We start from the raw sequence: 19,856 nt of genomic DNA, 5'->3' as shown, positions 1-19,856 counted from the left end.
CCACAGAGGTTAGCAGTGGAGCAGATATCCACCTGCAGCCCATGGGGGACCCCACACCGGAGCAGGTGGATGCCCAAAGGAGGCTGTGACACTGTGGGAAGCCCATGCTCGAGCAGGCTCCTGGAAGGACCTGTGACCCCTGGAGAGAGGAGCCCACGCTGAAGCAGGTTTGCTGGCAGGACGTGTGACCCCACGGCGGACCCACGCTGGAGCAGTCTGTTCCTGAAGGACTGCACCCTGTGGGAGGGACCCACGCTGGAGCAGTTTGTGAGGAACTGTGGCCTGTGGGAAGGACCCATGTTGGACAAGTTGATGGAGGACTGTCTCCCATGGGAGAAACCCCATGCTGGAGCAGGGGAAGGGGAATAGTGTGAGGAGTCCTCCCCCGAGGAGGAAGGAAGGAGTGGCAGAGTCATGTGATGAACTGACTGCAAGCCCCATTCCCCATCCCCCCTGCACTGCTGGAAGGAGGAGGTAGATAATTTGCGTTAGTAAAGTTGAGCCTGGGAAGAACACAGGGATGAGGGGAAGGTGTTTAAGATGTGTCCTAATTTCTCATTAGCCTACTCTGATCTGATTGGTAATAAATTAACTTCCCAAAGTCAAGTCTGTTTTGCCTGTGGCAGTAACTAGTGATGAACTCTCCCTGTCCTCCTCTCAACCCATGAGCCTTTCATTATATTTTCTCTCCCCTGTCCAGCTGAGGAGGGAATTGATAGGATTACTTTGGTGGGCACCTGGCGTCCAGCCAGGGTCAACCCACCACAACACCTCATAATATATTCCTTTTTAGGAGTAACTGTTGAGAGCCTAAACATTCCTTTCTGTGGGGCTAATATGCTTAATTCTTTAAACATGTTTTAGACCAGCTATGATTCTGCTGCAAATGTGAACTCAGCTGTGGGTGGTAAATGGTAGAGGTATTTTCAGTTTATTTGAAATATTTGACACTTTTTGTTTGCCTTGGGCTTCAACCCCCCATAAGTGAGTGAAATGGATGATCTTAGGGTTACTGACTCATATTTCCTGTCCTCATGATAATAAAGCAGAGTAAGAACAAATATGAAGAAATTAAGAAACAACTTGGGACCAATTATAAGTTGGGGTGCCTTCAAGATAAACAATGATGTTCAAAAATAAATACTTTTATTTCATTTTGGAGTTTGACTGCAGGATGATATTGAGTGAAATCTTTCTCCTTAAACTTAGCAGCTAATAGGAAGGCAGCAGCTGGAATATTTTTAAATAAGTACTTTTAAAGAAATACAGACTCTTTCATCCTTGGGAAAAAGACAAGTGCCTGAGTGAGTGGGTAAAATACAGGAAATTGAATTGCTATAGGGATTATGAAGCCTGCATTATGAATCTGCTTTTCCTACAGAAAGACAGACTGCAGTTCAAACTATAAGATACCATTCATTGTAAGAATTTGCTAAACGTCTCAGAAAGGACTGCAGAACAGCCACATCTATAGAAAAGTGACTGTTGCTTTTCCACTTCTGCTGCCATCAACATTTATCTTCCCGTGTGGACTCCACATCAAAGCTAACAAGGTGATGTGCCTGATTTACTGTGCTCTGGTAAAGCAATCCTCTCTTTCACTACCTATATTGGTTTCCCTGCAATAAATTCAGGAGACCTCGGGAGGGCATTAGAGGGAAGACTGGATGGAGGATGTTTCTAAAGGCCCTTTTGCTAGGGATGCTCCAGAACACCCCTCATCATCTGTTGCTTAGGTTTGTTGGTGTTGAAGCAGAATAAGAACATAGATATTCATAGTTATTCATAGATACTTTTTCATCCTACAATCATTCCTGCAAAGTTGGATCAACTGGATTTCTATTCTGCTGTCGTTTCTTACTATTGTTTTTAGCATTTGTGGCATCTGTCATATATGGTAAAATCACAAAAGTGTTGGCTGGAAGAAACTGTGAAGGTCATCCAGTCCACTGTTTCACCTGGAGCAGGACTTTAGCTAATATAAGATGAAACTGGCAATTGTTTTGTATGGTGAAGTGCTGAAAACCTCCCAGGATAGAGATTCCACCTCCTCTTTGAGTAAGCTGTTGCAGTACTGTAATGCCCTCCTAGTGAAGAAGTTTTTCTAATGTCCAGTCTGAACCTATCGAACATTAGCTTCTGGCTGACAGCTTTGTTTTGCAATCTGCCACTATATGCAAGGGTTCAGCCCCATTGCCTCTGTAACTCCTTCAAGTAGTTAAAGGCAGAAATTTTTTAATCTTAATTTTGGAGATCGGAATGAATAGATAATTTATTCTCTCTGGAATAGCAAATGAAAAATGTTCCTGTGATTTAACAATCCTACTTGCAGGTCCCTATGACATTTTGCCATATGTCACATCTTCTCCAAGAGGGGCTACTTCACCTATGCTGTGAGCCTAGTGACAAGAAAAGATGATTTGAAGTGAAATATTCTGTCATATGATCCCAGGAACAAGGATTTGAGACTGAAGAGTTATGACAGATTTGTAGTTCCTATTGAATATGTAAGTACAAAATGCATTTTCAGAGTATGGACTGTTCTCAGTGATACAACCAAATATGACTTTACACACCTGGGTGAAGCAATAAGGTATTGTGACATATTAGATCAGTAGTGCATGGCAATACAATATCTGCAGTTGAGAATAATTTCCTCTGTGATGCACTCTCTGGTTATTCCCACTCAGGGCAATTGTCATGGTTTAACCCCAGCTGGAAACTCAGTGCCACACAGCCACTTGTTCACTCCCCCACAGTGGGATGAGGGAAAGAATCAGAAGAGTAATGGTGAGAAAACTCATGGATTCAGATAAAAACTGTTTAACAGATAAAGCAAAAGCTGTGCACGCAAGCAAAGCAAAACAAGGAATTCATTCACTCCTTCCCATGGGCAGGCAGATTTTTAGAGCCAATTCCAGGAGAGCAGGGCTCCATCACATGTAACAGTTACTTGGGAAGACAAACACCACCACTCTGAATGTTGTCTCCTTCCTTCTTCCTCCAGCCTTTATATGATGAGCATGACGTCATATGGTGTGGAATATCCCTTGGGTCAGTTTGGGTCAGCTGTCCCTGCTGTGTCCCCTCCCAGCTCCTTGTGCACCCCCAGCCACTTGCTGGTGGGGTGGGGTGGGGTGGGAGGCAGAAAAGGCCTTGACTCTGTGTAAGCCCTGCTTAGCAATAGCCAAAACATCCCTGTAATATGCACACTGTTTCCAGCACAAATCCAAAATGCTGCCCCATACTGGCTACTATGAAGAAAATTAACAGTATTCTAGCCAAAACCAGCACACCAATGGAACAGAATCCTATCAGCTTCCACCCCACCAAGGGTAGATACACTGACTATCAACTCAAACTGCAGAGTATGTAATTCTTCCTAACACTTTTTGGAAGGGGGTTTTTGTTATAACACTGGGTGATGAGAGAATCGCAGCTTGAGGTGAAAGGTTCTGTGTTTTGAACATTGTTCCAGCTATATATATGTTGTTTATGTTTGCACATTTTCAAACGAATAATCTTTGAGAAGGCATATTAAGGGCTGTAAGACATTACTGCAGTAGGGCCCATATACTGAACGTCATCAATGTGTACTCCAGGGAACCGTCATCTCCTCTTTACAAACCCATTAGACAGCGTCCACCTGCTAACACTGGCTCCTCAGAGATGTAAGGGAACAGCTGACTCACTGAAAGGTCTATCCAACAAAACCCTAGCTGCATGCACTGCATACAACAGCCATCCTTCTGGGGCTAACCATAAACTCTGTATCTTGTGGGCTGTGATATTTGAATTATGTTTATTCTGCTGCTCTCTCAGCCAATCTCGTATGTGCTCTTCACCAGACAATGGCTGATAACCCTCTTCCCCCAGAAACTATGATCCTACAAAGAAATGAAAACTTAATGAGAATTCATTCATGTCAAGCTTTCTATGAGGATAACAAAGGCACAGGACAAAAAGACTTTTGCTACTTCAGCTTTAAAACATTTTTTCCAGTTTTAGTGGGAGAGAATTCAGCAACTGTCAAGTGAAGCAGACAGAATCCTTAGTGCCAAAGCGAAGTGCCTGTGTTCTCAAGATCTTAACACTCCTGAAGGGAGATGTGGAATAAGTCTTCTGGAGATGTCAGCAAGACCACAAATAGCTTGAGAAGAATTAAGTAAATTTTTAAACTAATAGACTACAGGTGGCTTGTGGAAAGACCCCCAGTATACAAGGAATATGTGTTTGGCTTATACAAGAAGCCCTGCAGCTGTGTTTTTAATATAAGCTGAAGTCTGGGATGTAACAAGATTTAGTTAGATGGCACGTAAAATGGAATGATAGCAGTTATAGCATATAATTATATTATTAATTCAGCAAACCTAGCTGCATTAGAAACTTTTTTCCCACCAACCTGTTAATGCTCTATGAGTAATGTATATCGAAACACATAATTCATATCTACATTATAGGAAAAGGCTGATCTGAAATAGAGGTAGGATCAGATACCAAAATCAAGAAAAATCACAGATAATTTCAATCTCTGATTCCTAATTTTCAGAAGTTAAGCAGAGTTGAAACAGCGTTACAAAGGCTGAACATAATCAGTGTATTTAGTACAAACTGTCATATTTGATTCCTGTCTTCAGGAACAACTAACACAAGTAAGGATTTCAAGTTTGGCAACTGTGTGCCCTGTATTCATCCCCACAGGCCCCAGAAGGATAATTCTTAAACCTACAAACTGTCTCATACGGCCTCTTTTTTTTTTTCCTGAAAGACTCTCCAATTACTTAGTGCTGTGCTGGGAGTACCTGGGGAAATAGTAAAAGGAAATACAACTGAGAGCCACTGTGGTTTGAATCCTCTCCAGATACTTTGAAAATATTTTGGCAAAAACAAGATTTTAAGTAAAACTGTTTCCTTTGGTAGCATACCCAGAACTGCAGGTTTTACATTTTTGTACTTAGCATGGAAGGCCAAAAAAAAAAACAAACCCTTGTGTGAGAAGGGTGTACACGTGGTAGTAATATTGGTGGGGGGGAGAGAGAGAGAAAGGGGGGGAAATTTGAACAAGATGCAGAAAGAAGACAAAGAGAGAACATATTACAAATATCTATCTTCTATTGAGAAAATTAACTATACAGTGCTGTGAGAAGGAAAATCCCTTGACTACCTTACACTTTTAAGTAGTGACAGGAGCAGTATGATGTTTTGTTCATCAAAGGATGACTGTGATAAAAGAGAAACAAACCATGATTTCTTTTTTTGGTGTTTTATTGTCAAGCAGTGTCAATGAGGGAGCTCTTGAAAGGACAAGGATAAGTTGGATTTCTTTTTCTTACAGGAGATTCCTTAGGGTACTTCTGATTACTTTTTCTCTCTGAAGTTTTTAGTGAGAGTAGAAAGAAGTGCCATGAAATACTTTCTAAATGCATTGTCCGTACAGAGTATTCTAGGCATCTAGATAATTAGGAGACCTAAGAATATTTAAATGAATGAAATGAAACATTAATGCCTTTACCCTTCAGGACTGCTTACTTCCTTTAGATCTTTGTGTTTGTTTGGCTGCCATGGATTACAAACTGGTTGGCTGCATGAACAACTTCTAAGTTTTTACATCTGTAGTTTCATTGCTGTCCTGCTCTGTACACTTCACTTACACGTAACATAATGATTGGCATTCAAGAGAACAGTGCTAAGTCACCGTTATTGTTCACTATAAGTTAATTAGCCAGACAAGCATAATGCAGATGCTTCTCTTCAATTGTTCTTTTCCAAATAAAAAAATTAAAAGTCCTTGCCACAGCCTTCAGACAGATATACATTTAAGTGTTTCTCCCCGTTTTTGCTATATTTGTGAGAGGTTCTTTTCAAGGCTGAATTACTGTTTTCCCTTTAGAAGTGTTCGCTTTACCATAGCGGCCCGAACTCTTTCTGCTTTGGATGGAAATGTCATGAATTAACCCCTGTTCACATCACAGCTTTTCTTCAGCAGGATACTTTTTCTGTCCTGAAGCCATTTGTTACTGGGAAGGACTCAAAGAGGCCAGTCTTATAAAAATAGCTGTAGGATGGAAATCAGCTTCAGTGGGATTACACAAGTGCTTACTTATAGTTTTGCAAACTGGAGTGATGTGGAAGTATTGTACTGGGACAAGTTAATAAGCATGTGAAGTGTGAGTTTAGAAGTAGTCAGAAGACAAGGCTGCAACTCAGGAAGACTAAAAGGAAGAAAGGGGAGGTAATGAGATGATGAGGCTTGGAGGGAATTGAGTATATTTGGGAAGTAAGTCTTTGGAAAGGTTGTGTTAAGCAGGAGGCAGGAGGATCACACTAGTACAAGGCTCTAAAAGATAGTGATGCAGCTGACTTCTGATATTTGAAAAGAAAGGCAAGAACGTATTTCTTTAATGAATGTACTTGAACTCATAGGTTTGATTTTCATTTGAACAAAGAGTTTGGATTGATTCTTACTTAGCTGAACCAGACAGAACTAATATGAAATGAAATTTAAGAGGCTCTTTTCAGGGGGAGAAAAATCTGCTAACATGGAACAATATATAGTGTCCAGTAACTGGCAACTTGCCTCTTTCCTGTACCACGCTAAATCTTTTTTCTCAGAGGCTGAGCTTCATTGTTCTCTGTACCTTGTTGAATTCCTTAGTTATTACACGCTGAAATCTAGTATGTTTAACCATGTCTGTGTAGCCTATTTTTAACAGTTCTTTAATATGGCATGTTTATAAACAACTCTTTCTGCTATTTGACCCTCTTCAACTTAAGTGCCTATTTTTTTCGTCTTTTCTTTTGTGTACAGTTTGTTTACCCAGGAAACCTGAACTTGCTGTTAGGCACAAACCGTGTAGTGGGGGATATTAACCTCACATAAGTGACAGTACACTAACATCTAATAGAGCCATGCCAGTTAAGAGTCCAGACTCCTCTTTTGATAATCAGTGGAAGGAAGGAGGTTTCTCATGTAACTGTTCTTTGAGGGCTACCTTAAGTGAAACTGTATGAACACCTTCTTCAGGTGTTTAAAATTTAAATCCTCTTATACTAGCTGTCTTTCAAGAGATTATAAAATATCCTGCAACTTTGAGCTGCTGTTCTGTTTTCTGAGATGCTTAGACGTGGACTGAGACAAGTTGATTTTCGTAACAAGTACCTGGAAAAAAAAATTGTGGCAATTTGGTAGAGCAACTCAGGAAAGAGCCCTAGTTCAAACAGAGAAGAGTTAATTTGTGAGAAAATACTGTGTTTTCTCATATCCAGTACATGTGGGTCAGTTGTTCCATAAACGATGAGTGTATTCCATTAAAGTGTTATGCCAGGAAGCTTTAATTTCTACACCTAATTCTTTCATGATTTGAAGCCAATTTTTTAAATGTTCATGTACTGTCTTCAAAAACAAAGCCTCGATGGAGAAATTCCCTGGATTATTTCTGTAGTGGTCTGTACTAGTGGTTTGCAGCCTGCCATGGAGAACTGAGGGAATTCTTCCTGGAATTCCTTGAAAATCTGTTTTTCAGTCAGTTGCATAACTATTCTGAAATTAACTGAGACGTAAAGCTCTTGTTGTTGTAGTTTAGATTAACTGCCTTTTTGGAGGTGTCCTAGAGGTACTTGTAGCTATCACTTAGAGCAACAATCAGTGTGTCCATTCAGACTTTGGGCTGTGCTAGACTGGACTCCTTTTCCACAATGGTATTAAACTTTGAAAGTGTGGGTCGTGTCCCCAGTGATGTTTGCAAAAGATCACCATGGTCACAGCACATAGGATGTTATCCTCAGCTCACTACCAGACAGAGCATTCACTAGATCTGTATTCTTTTCCAAGCCACAGCTGGTTTACTGTCATGACTTTTTTCTTTCTGTCCTCTTTGCTTTTTTCCCTTACCTTTTTTATCAAGATATTGGGCCCAAAATTCACCTCTGTATGTATATACCTGCATGTATGAAGCTCTGCTTTTACCTTCCATATTCTGGCAAATGACCTCAGCTGATGCAAACTTTTCAATCATGGGCAATTTGAACATCCTTTCTGTTGAAGCTCTTCAGCATCAGGCAATATCCTGAGATCGGTGGCCTTCAGCTCCCACAGGCTGGCAGGTATTCTACTTCAGAGAAAAGCTGAACTCACATTCACCCTCAGACATCTTTCTAATCCCATAGAATGAGGAAAGAGAGCAAAACACATCATCCTGTAAGACACCCTTTTTCTACTTATTTTCTCTTCTCTGCTTGCTTCTCTTTTGCTTGTATCCATCATCCCTGTAATCCTAGACTCCCTGCCTCCTGCTGCCCTGCTGACAGAGGGCTCTTTGCCCTTTCCTCCCTTTCTTTTCCTCTGAGGTGGTCTCCAATACTGTCAGTCTCTGTCATGTGAGGAATGACAGATATGAAGCAGCTCAGACAAAGTCACCTTCCCTTCAGTTTCCAGGCTTCCTCTGACATACCTGTATCTCTGACAGTGATGGGTGACTGTCATTCACACCTTTACAAAGCACAACCAGGACTGTGTTGATATCCCAGTTATTTAATAGCACTGACACCAGTCACAAGGTAATTGTGGATTGATTGCAACTGCAGGAAGTTTAATAGGGCACAGGCATCCTAACTGAAGATAAAAGGAGGTATCTGGTATACTTAGAGATCTTGAGGATGTGCAGTTCATATACATTTTGCTTCCTAACCTCACTCTGTTCTGTACTACTGTTCTATAGCTTATTAATTAGATTGTGGACTGAGAGAAAAGGTGGGCAACAGATAGCACTCCAGTATAGGCGCAATCTCTGGATGCAGGATCAGTGTACTCTGTCAGGTGCTAATAAGTGTAACTTTATCAGTAGTAGAAAAAAATTCTCATTTATGTGTATTTGACAGACTGTCATGCACGTGTGTGAACTGCATGTCCCAGATAATTCCTGTTATTGGTCAGTAGCCTTTTTTCTCCCAGGCAATTTTGTTAAGGATAATTAACATTTAGAGAGAAAGATATTTGCATTCTGGTGATACTTCTGCCTTTCTTTTTTTCTTTGGACATAAAAATGCATTGAGTCAACGTGACATTCATAGACACTCTTATTGTAGGGTATTTCTTCTTTTGTGTCAACTCAGTTTTTCCTTATATCAATGGTATTGTTGTGATGTTCTTCTGCTGAATTAGCATTTCATGTATTAGATTAGTTAATAAATGGCACATAGAGATTCAAGATGAAGATGCCCTAATTAACGTTGATTTAATCTCTGATAGTTTCACTATTTAAAAAGTATCTTGTTTTACATTTTAAAGTACTCTAGACAAACAAGATTATTTTAATTTCTCTCAGAATCACTTGGATATAGACATGGATTGGTAGGTGCAATGAAAAATATTAGGCATCCTTTTACATCATAGTGTTCAAATGCAGATTCTTTATCAGTCAAGGTAGAGGGAGAAGCTGACACAGAGACATCTACCGGTAATGCAGGAGAGTAGTATTGAATACAAGTGCTCATTTAGCCTTCCTGGGAGGCTTCTTCCACTGAAGTCACCCTTTTTGTCTTGATTAATGTATTTGATTTGATTCATGGTGCTCTTATCTCCCTGTGCTAAAAGCATAGGTCTTAAATCAATAAAAAGTCATACGAAAATTGAACCAGTCTTCAACATGACATCTTGAAATAACTTTTCTTCTCTCCCTTTTAAAATAACAAAGGAAAACAAACAGCTTTTCTTGCAAGTGTTTAATCTAGAAATACTCAAGTGATTTCAAAACAAAAAGGCCAACAGTCCTAAAGTCAAGGAATTGTTTTCCCAGTAATCTATATCAACCCTGTTCTAATTATACCAGGAAACAAGCTGGAAGTTCCTGCAGAGCACATGTCAGAGCACAGACATGAAGTAGTTAACAGTGCAAGCACCTTCTCCTTGGTAACTTTACAGATAACACTTCACAGCTAGGACCAGTTCTATGAAAAAAATTGATGTTATGAAAAAGATGATTAATAAGTTTTGTGAATGTTAATAAGTAGAAAATGGAGGCTGGTAAATGAGTTAATGATCTTCATCGCTATGAAACAATAATGCTCTCATGGCTTGAAACTTATTTGCTCTGACTCAGGCTGAAAAGGAAGTTCTTCAGACTAGGTACAGGTTTATTTTAAGGGGTGGCACCTTGGTTAATCTGAGTCATGTTCAGTCTGTGGCTGCTTAGAGTCCCTCTTGTTATGAAAAAAATCTGATTGTTCTATTGATGAAATAATACTAATTTTGATTTTCCATTTCTACAGCAGAGAAAAAATAATTTAGGCTGGCAACTGGACACTGCCTGGGCCCCTTAACATGACTTGAGTGTCATCAGCAATCGCTGGCAGACACTTCTGCTCCCATCACCGCCCCTGCCCTGTCTTACTAGCTTTTCATCGTACCTATCGAAGCCCAAATGGGAAATGCAGTGTTACCCCCAGGATGTGCAGGGGAATTAGGACACTCATTAACACGTCCCAGAGTGTTGGTTTATAGATTTACTCCACCCTTTTTGTTCTTCAGCTACTTTAAATTATACTTATCTCAAGCCAAATCAAGACAAAATGCAAATTCCAGCATCACCTGTGGTATTCAAAATAGACATGGAAGAAAATCTATAGTTGATCTATATTTTTTTTTTTCTAAGAAATGTCTCTCCTTCCAGCATTTGGCTGGCTGGTACCCTCCTGTCCAGCTGGTATTTAGAGTTTCAGATTGTGCACGTGCATTCCCTCTTCTTATGGAATATGCTTGTTGTCCCAGCCAGTCTTGCCTTTGCAGTCTATTACCTCTACGAATATTTAATCTTTCTCCTTGATGCTCATTCTGTTCCCTCTGTAAGTAAGATGTAGCCTGATCAGTATCCTAAAAGTGTCTTTCACTGGAACATGTGTTCTGTATCATTTTGTGTATTAGAAATGTGCATAGTACAATAATTTTTAAAGGATAATTATATTATTAATGGCCCTTTGTGGAGACCATGCACAATATTAAGTAACCTCTTGGAGGTAAAAATTTCTTTAGGTTGAGGATTTCCAGGCTCAAAGTTTAAAAATAATCCATGACCTAACTTTTTTTCACAATGATCACTATGAACAGGATGATCAAAAGCAGCTAGGTTGGACTGCATATTAAACTTTTTCTGGAGGAATAGAGCTGTGTAAAAGATCCTATCAGTCTGTAGAGCTGTTCAGTGAATGAGCCGGTGTAGAAGTTGTTATGAGGCAAGAGAGCTTACCTTGTCTCTAAATTTAGTGTATTAAGTCATGTTTATCTGCAATACCTTGATAAGGACATCTTTCTTAGACATTGTGTAAGCATTTTCACAAGCAAAAAAAAATTAATTGAAAGAAGAAAAAAATTAGCAAATTGCTTTAGTGCCATCCTCAAAACCAATGGAGCACCCTAACACCAATGGCCAGCCACTGTTTGTGGTGCAACTGCTCTGTACAATGCAAAATAACTGTGATTGATTCACTTCATTGATTAATGAAGACTCACATACCAAATACAAAATGTGCGGTTGATCTACTTGTCTGCTTTTCTGCAGATATCACTCACGTTTTATGAATAGATCATGTGATCTACTAGTCAGGTGCATCTTACATGTGGGTCGTCACTCAGGAACAAAAATATCCCAGAGTGCTGCAGCTAAAAGCATGCCAACCCTGGATATCTGCCCTGGGAGAAGGTATTCAACACTACAGAGGTCTTTGGCAGATGACAGAATGCATCTACATGGAAAAATGTTAGCCCAACAAAGATAAATAGTTTTTCCTAAGTGTCTCAAAAATCAGCCAGTTCCTAGGTTAAAGGTGCAATGTTTATTTCAATATCTGCAGCAGGTAGACCAGGGACCCCTGCCAAGATCTGCTGATTTTACTGAAAAACAGGCTGTTTTCAGTGGAGTTTGAATCAAGCATGTGTTCTTATAAACCAGGCTGGAGTGTGCTCGTGGGGTTAGTTTTCCAGATATTTTAGCCTGGAAAGGGGCTTAGAAGGGAAAAACTCTCCTCTGGTGAATCAATCCTAAAGCTGTTTTAAATTACACTTCCCAGAGGTTAATAATTTAATCTCTAGTTAACACTTTAAATAATACATCAGAGATGCAATCTTTTTGTGTGTTTCTCATAGTTCTTAAAAACCATAAGTGTTTCCTTATAAGTATATAGTAAATTATGTCCTTTAAACAAAATTTTTAATTTAGTGTCAGAATTGCCTAACTGCATTTCCAATTAACATCATAGGTAAGTTCCAGGAAGTTGCTAATAAAGGCATTAAACCAACCGTACTAACCCCAAATCATGGGTCTTATTAACCAAAATCATACCACCTGAACACCTACACAAACACCTCAGCCCCACAGCAAATTTAGTTTTATGCCAAAATAAAATCACCTACAATCCACATCTCCACTTCCTACACAAGGGAGAATTCTTACTATAAAATCCCAGAACTACTTCCAGCCTGGAACATTACTTAAACATATAGGTACAGAGACTGTACCCGCTGGATTCAGGGAAAATCAAGGTCTCTGAGGAAACATTTTTAAAAGGACAGTGATTATTGACCCATATGAACACTAAAGGAAACTCTTTTCCCACCCACACCCTTCACCTCCCCATATTTTGGAAGAGTATTTTGGAAGAGTTATGGTAACTCTCAAAGCTAAATTCTGTTGCCAAAATTTGAAAGAAACTGTTTTAACTCTTTTGTTTTGCAATCTCAGTATAGAAATGCCTCTCTTCTCTCTCTGATGTGTTGCCAATTTAGTTTTAGCTACAGTTATTACATTTTTATCCTCTTATCTTTACCTATTCATGTTTTTTCTATGTTATTTTTCAAGAAACAGTAACTCACAGCTTTAGCTAAATGACCAATTTTCTGTTACGTTTGAGAAATGGCTTGGGTTTGGCCTGGAAGCTTGTAAATAGGGATGAATTGTTTAGGAATTACCATGCTATCATGTCTGGGACAGAAAGCAGCAGTGAATGCTTATGATGAGAGTGTAGAGTGGCCTGCAGAGACTGATCTTCCCTCCAGCCTACTCTCAGCTTTCAGAAGCTAGCTAAGGAATTCCTGAGCTGAAGACTGTATTAGTGAAGTTACCTGCTATTAATTTACCTGGTCTATCTTTTCATACCTTAATTGACACAGGATTCAGACCTTCAAACAAAAGGAGTTAAGCTCTTGCTCCTTCACCTTCCAAGGACTGAGTTGAGGCTGACTAACCTGTCACTCTCCAGTTCCTCCTTCTTCCCCTTTTGAAGACAGGAATGACATTTTCTTTCTTCCATTTCTGAAGAACCTCTGCAGATCACCATGACTTTTCAAAAACTATTGAGAGTGACCTTACAATGACATTGGCCAGCTGAAAAACTCAGTGAAGTTAGAGAGGACTTCACCTGCCAGTGAGGTCTGTAGACGAGAGGATGATGAAGGTGTTTTGGCAGCAGCATTTTGGAAGGTTGGAAAGTCTGTATAATTCTGGATACAGTTCAAAAGCACGGCTGATACCAGTGCTTTGGAAACCCCCACAGGGAACCATAAGTACTGCCTCTATCTCCCTCCTTCTAGCTTACCTCATTTTTTGCAACAAGTGGCAAAGAAACTCTGTGGTCCAAATGGAAAGCTTTTCAGTGTGGAAGGGTACAACTGGAAATCAGGATACTCAAGTATGGTCAGCCAACCACTTCCTTCATGCTTGGAGTCTTTCCAGAAGTTACTGCTGTTTAGCTCACATACAATACCCAGGCACGTGAGCACTCTTAGTAGAACTGTATCTGGTTTATTTTGTAACGGTATGGACAAAGAGTGTTTACATTAGAGTCATGGGAGAATGACATCTCAGGGCAGTGCTAATCTTCCACAAATGAACCATGTGACTAACCAACTCCTAAGCCCTGATTCTCTCAGGCTATAATGTAAAAAATATTGCTTTACAAGCTTTTGCAAAATATCATTAAATACAGAGTGACTGGAAATGTTGCCTCTCCTCTACCACCACCACCAAGAAAGAAAAAAAAGCCAGAAAAAGGAGGTAGAATCTGCAGAAATCAGCCTGAGCCTTTTTCTGTAGACGACAGCATTATTCCATTGAGTGGTTTTGTCACACATTGTCACAAATTACAGCTGCACTGTAGGGATCTCTGAACGAATCCGTGATCTCTGAGCAAAATTTGCCCTTCCCATGCTGATTTGTGACACAGTGTAAACTATAGCCTTACTGAGCAATCGTGACCTTAATACTTTGACTAAATACTAATGACTAAAATGACATTTTTCTTACCCCACCCTCCCCCTTGAACAGCTGCTGACTGTTTTGTGTTTTCATACTAATTGTAACACTTCTGATGAGAGGTTCCAGTCTTCCTCACAGATGTGCATCAGGGGGTCATCTTAGACTTTAAGGAAGAATTTCTAATGAGAAAACAAACTTAATTAAATGTTCAGTCTCTACTTACATAGACATTTCTGGAGCAAGACTTAATAACAGATGTTTTTAAAAGTCACTGGAGGCCGGTCTTCTACAACATTTTTAATGACTTCAAGTTTGATTTTAAAAATATAACTAAAGAATGAATTTAGTGGAAAAAAAAAGAAGTCAGGTGAAAGGGAATTGCCTTTCAAAATTGCTTAGCTTGCAAACCAACCTCATCCAATTCAAGGCTATATATTGAAATTTATATATTATGGCCTTATTTTCTTCTCATTAGTTTCCCTTTCCCTCTTTTTGTCTTCCTTCTCCTCCATGTAGGAGGAAGACAGAAATGAGGAGTCTATTCTGTGGCAGCAAAGCAATCCAAGACTGGACATTATGAGCCTCTTTGTGAGCTGGAGGTTCTCTGTTAGCACCAGAGGATGCTGGGCATGCTTTTGATTACTCACTGGAGAAGGAGCCCAGCAGCTGTGTAAGACCCTGCAGCGCTGAACACCAGACCAGCTCAGACACCAGAGCTGGATTTCCCAGTTTCTCAGTTTTCCTGCTGATCTAAGAACTACTCTGTTATTTCAGCACAGTCAGTGTAGTTGACTTATATTTAAACAACATCATTTCCATTAGTGTTATCATTTTAATTCTCAGTTAATTTTTCTGTGTATATATACTAGATGGGACAAGATTGATTTATTCATGTTAATGTAAGAGTAGACCATGACCCATTTTGTTTGCAGTGTGGTTAGCTGTGGTATTCATGGCAGCTCCTCTGAATATTTTTGATGAGGTCTTTAAGTATGTGTAATACCGAAAACACATTCCCATTCAGTAGGTCTCATATAAGACGTTAAGCCGAACAGGGCAAACAGCTTCTAGAAAAATTCCATAAACATTAAGCATATTTATGCTATAGCATTAAGCTTGGTCAATTTGAACCTTACTGTATTGTGGTATAAGAGGCATCTTGTTTGCTTTTATTTACCTTCTCAGTAGTATATGTATTTTGGTTAACCACAATGGCAAAATTAGGCAAGACATTTGTGTCAACAGATCCTTCTTCTCAACAAAGTAACATTCTTAGTTTCTAGGGCAGCAGACTGGATTCTGAGTAATAAGGTGTTTATAAGTCTTGTTGTAAATCTGAAACCATAAACATGTCTACTTTTCTATTAAACCTGCTGTTGTGTTTCAGGCACAATAAGTTCTCTTTTAAATTTGATGGTAGCAAGCATGTTGATTTTCCAGTTTTGATTGCTGTTGATTAAATGGTTGCCAGCACCTCCTGCCAAGCTTTTGACCCATGTCATGCTCCCTGGTGATGTCATTAGCAGTGCCTAGAATTTCGTAGTTCATGGTACCTGCTGGTAGGCAGTAAAAGGTTTCATTCATCCCCTGTTTTGTTGCAGAGATGTTTGGGAACAGTAGTAAGAGACTGGTGCTTTCCAGAGCTGACCTCTAATGAGTCATTTTTTGATAATAGATCTGACAAAGATTTAAGCCTGGTGAGGTTTTAATTGGGACATTTATTTGCTTTTTATAATACAGGCTTTCAAATACACCTCAAACTCTGCTAACAATGAAATGATTTCTGGAACATTTCTTGCATTCTTCAGCCACTGCAGGGTACTTCCCTCCTAGTGAGGACAACAGAGTTATTCCCATGAGCAAAGCTTATTCACATTGGCAAAGTCAGCAGGCCCAATATCCTTGGTGTATTCTTTTCCTTTTGAATATATTAAAAGTTGTATGCTGAACTATTTCTCCTGAGTGCTTCAAATAGCTATGGCTCATTTATGTGCTGTTATGAATGATACAAGATTATGGCCTTGCCTGCTGCCAGTGTGCATCTCAGTTTTCTGTGGTTCTTGAGGCTGCAGGAATCTGCTTAGCTGAAGCAGTGTTTAGGATCATTAAGGATTATTGAAATGAAAGTCATATATGCACTTTCATATTCAAAGTTTACTGTAACTTAGTTTAGTAAAGTAAGAAACAGGAAGGAAGCTTAACAATGCTTATCTTCTCTATTATTTCTACCCTCATCTCAGAGTCAACCATTAGGGTACAAATTCATGCATTTCATTAAAGGCATCACCACATGACACAGCAAACAGAATTTTTTTATTTCAACACATGTAAATGAAGGCTGGAAGTGATCCAAGTTCCTTAATCTCAGTGGACAGCTGCAAATGCAAAACCAAAAATTAGTGTGTCCTGGAGAGGCCTCAAATATTCTTGAGTATTTTTCTAAAACTAAATCAAGGAACAACTGAACTTCAGTAATATGTTCCATCTAAAACTTGGTTAAGTGCTTCTATGGTGCTTGGAAAAAATGCCTACACTCCCAAACTCCTGGATGCTTTTCTAGTTTCTCTATAATCAGTTTCCATCCTAATTCTCATGCATCGGGCTTCACAGTTTCCTTAGGCAATCTGAATATGGTTATCTGGCAATTTTAAGATCTCACTTTCACATAAGACATCTTCCTAAAAACACTTGCGGAAAACTGTATAAAATAGGCTGGGAAAAATTATGTTCAGAAACAAGCAGGGCAAAGCATTAAGAGAAGAATCCTGACTGAATGTCTTATCTTCTTAAATTTTGAGCTACACTGTTTTAATAAGATGAATACTCAAAAGGCTTAATATATGTATGTTGTACCTGTGTACATGTATGCATAAGCATAGGCATACATGTGTACTATAAGTGTATCACACCTCCCATTCTTTGAAATGGTGTTGAATCTCAATGTAAACTTGAACTCTTTGTGGAGATCTATTACAAAGGGTTTCTTTAGCTTGTTAGGTTTCACCAAGGGAAAATTCTCAGCAAAGGACAGGAAATGAGCATATTCCTTGTGAAGTTTGTCTGATTCTGTTCCTTTTGCAGGAATTACAGCAGCTTTTTGGAAGGGTTTGAAAAGGTTTTCATTTGCAGGACATTTGCAAGATCATGCTTGACCAAACTGATAGCCTTCTATGATGGCGTGAGTGGCTGGGTTGATGAAGGGAGAGCAGTGGATGCTGTTTACCTGGATTTCAGCAAGTCTTTCGACACTGTCTCCCATATCATCCTCAGAGGTATGCTTAGGAATTGTGGGTTAGATGAGTGACAGTGAGGTGGACAGAGAACTGGCTGAACGGCAGAGCTCAGAGGGTCGTGATCAGCAGGGCAGAGTCTGGATGGAGGCCTGTCACTAGTGGTGTTCCCCAGGGGTCTGTGCTGGGTCCAGTCCTGTTCAACATATTCATCAATGACCTGAACAAAGGGATAGAGTGAAGCCTCAGCAGGTTTGCTGAAGATCCAGAACTGGGAGGAGTGGCTGATACACCAGAAGGCTGTGCTACCATCCAATGAGACCTGGACAGGCTGGAGAGCTGGGCCCAGGGCAACCTCATGAAATTTAGCAAAAGCAAGCGAAGCGTAAGGTCCTGCACCTGGGGAGGAACAACCCCATGCACCAGCAACGGCTCGGGGCTGAACTACTGGAAAGTGTCTCTGTTGACAAGGCCCTGGGAGTGCTGGTGGACAGCAAGGTGACCCTGAGCCAGCACTGTGCCCTTGTGGGCAAGAAGGCCAAGGGTATCCTCGGCTGCATGAAAAGGAGTGTGGCCAGCAGGTCGAGGGAGGTTATCCTCCGTCTCTACTCTGCCCTAGTGAGGCCACATTTGGAGTACTGTGTCCGGTTCTGGGACCCCCACTTTAAGAAGGACAGGGAACTGCTTGAGCAAGTCCAGTGGAGAGCTATGAAGATAGTCAGGAGACTGGAGCATCTCCCTTATGAGGAAAGGCTGAGGGACTTGGGTTTATTCAGCCCGGAGAAGAGAAGACTGAGGGGGATCTTATCAATGCTTATAAATATCTAAAGGGTGGGTGTTAAGAAGATGGGGCCAGATGCTTTTCAGTGGTGCCCAATGACAGGCCAAGGGTCAATGGGCACCAGTTGGAAGACAGAAAGTTCCACCTGAATATGAGAAAAAAACTTCTTTCCTGTGCAGGTGGCAGAGCAGTGGAACAGGCTGCCCAGAGAGGCTGTGGAGTTTCCTTCTCTGAAACATTCAAAACCCACCTGGATGTTGTCCTGTCCCCCCTGCTCTAGGTGTCCCTGCTCAAGCAGGGGCGTTGGATGAGATGATCCCCAGAGGTCCCTTCCAACCCCTACCATTCTGTGATTCTGTGATTTTGTGACATGTATTAGTTTCAGACCTTTGACCTGAAGTTTAAAGCAGGACTCACAATAAGGCTCTGTGCTCTCACACCTGTCTCACACCTATATCTTCTATATCATGGACCTGGGAGCTTTTGTTAAACCAAAATCCTGTGGGATGAAGCAGAGCTTTTCTGCCAGCAACTACTTTAAAGCAGTTCCAAAATGTGACATTTGGGTGATCTCTATCAGTCATGTCTCAGCTGTTCCTGCAGAGCCAATAAGGTCAGAAGACTCTTATTGGGATGGTCGTTCCTGCCTATTTATAAGTGAAGGGCAGAGAAGGAGTGCCTATCTGCCACAGCACCAGAAGATTGGATTGCAAGGTCTTCTATACTTTCAGATTTGGAGAGGCAGCATTTCAAAGATAGGAAGTAGAGATTGCAGATACTAAAGTACAAGCATCAAGGATCATTAAAATTAAATAAAAACAGGACAAAGAGGGTTTTGCAGCTGAAGCTATTGCCTTTTCTCCCTCTTTAGAGATCTTTCCTTCACCATCAGATCACTCTAACTCTCCCATAAATCCCAGGCCCTTAAAGTGCCAAGGTGCAGGGTACCCTTCATTCAAGGGTAAGTGCATTCATGAGCCTCACGTCTCACTAGGTGACAATGTGTGACAACTGGGATGGCGTGCACAAGAAGATATGGGACTCCAGTAAAACAGTCCCTGGGACTAAGGAAATAATTGTACCAAGAGGAAAGAAACATGCTCGAGCATGAAGACAATAGGATAAGAGCAGAAAGCACAGCAAAAACAAAAATGCAAATTATCTCACAAATTTCTGACTGAATAGAAAGCACTCTTAAATTAACTTGTCAAACATGATAAAAAACTGAATGGGTATTTTGGCTGGTATTTCACCCGAGGCAGCAAAACACTGGGAGCAATTCTGATTCATGTGTTTGTGAGTCATTTCTTCATCAGATAGCTGCTAGAACAAGGACTATTTCACGTGAAAATATAGTTTTTTGCTGACCTAAACAAATTGAAAACATTTTCATTTGTTTTTCATGAGCAACACAGATGTTGTTTGGCAACTTCCATCCAAAGCACCATAGATAAAAACCGTAACAACACAGAGGAAATGGATGAAGTCTATTTTTTTAGCAGAACCAAAGATCTCCAAAGTTTTATACACTCTTTGCCAGGGAATGAGGGGAGATTAAATGAGTTTGGGGTCTCTGTGTTTGTGTAGTTTCATCCATCTTAC

At 40.3% G+C, this 19,856-nt stretch overlaps 1 long non-coding RNA gene across 1 annotated transcript; it reads left to right on the top strand.

Annotated features, from left to right (window-relative positions):
* The first annotated feature begins 1,180 nt into the window (after positions 1–1,180).
* Positions 1,181–19,454, top strand: LOC142050383 (uncharacterized). The gene is made up of 4 exons (XR_012658011.1): positions 1,181–1,553; positions 2,333–2,507; positions 17,373–17,515; positions 18,434–19,454. It is a non-coding gene; the product is annotated as an uncharacterized LOC142050383 (long non-coding RNA).
* Positions 19,455–19,856: the final 402 nt, after the last annotated feature.

Source organism: Phalacrocorax aristotelis, chromosome Z (assembly GCF_949628215.1).
Source record: "Phalacrocorax aristotelis chromosome Z, bGulAri2.1, whole genome shotgun sequence".
In the NCBI taxonomy this organism is placed as follows: Eukaryota; Metazoa; Chordata; class Aves; order Suliformes; family Phalacrocoracidae; genus Phalacrocorax; species Phalacrocorax aristotelis.
Note: the sequence above shows the minus strand (reverse complement) of the source record. Positions and strands in the feature narration are given on the sequence as shown.